Raw genomic sequence first — 576 nt, forward strand, 5'->3', positions numbered from 1 at the left:
CTTTCTGTTTACTATTTCTATAGATAATTTCCTTTACTAATATAATAACAACATTTATACAGTTATTATTTTTTCCATTCATTCCAAGTATTATCATTTCCTTTGAAAATTGTAATTGTATTTGAAGGTTTTTATTTATCCAGCTTTCCAAACCTTTCCATATCTTATATATTTTTTCACAATCCCAAAAAAATGTGGTCAATTGTTTCAGGAAATTGCTTACAAAAAATACATAATGGTGAATCAATGTACTTTAATCTATAGAGATAATTTCTCGTTGGTAATATTATTATGTATAATTCTATACTGCAACCATTTCAGATCCGTACTCTCTGTGCATTTGATTGGTATTATATTAAACACTTCCCACTGTTTGTCAGTAAACTCAATAAACTAATATTTTTTTCCCATTTGGAATTACACGGCAACTTTTGAATTGAGCAGAGTATGGTAAAAAAAAGTTGCATCCTTTTCTAGAAATTTGTAATTGAATTAAATTATTAGGGTAAATTGGATAGCATTGGGCGCTTGTGAATTTTCTTATATTATGCTTGCTCATATATGACCTCACTGCCT

The sequence above is a fragment of the Anneissia japonica genome, unplaced genomic scaffold, assembly GCF_011630105.1.
Source record: "Anneissia japonica isolate Jap-2015-1 unplaced genomic scaffold, ASM1163010v1 scaffold2392_len1475705_cov187, whole genome shotgun sequence".
In the NCBI taxonomy this organism is placed as follows: Eukaryota; Metazoa; Echinodermata; class Crinoidea; order Comatulida; family Comatulidae; genus Anneissia; species Anneissia japonica.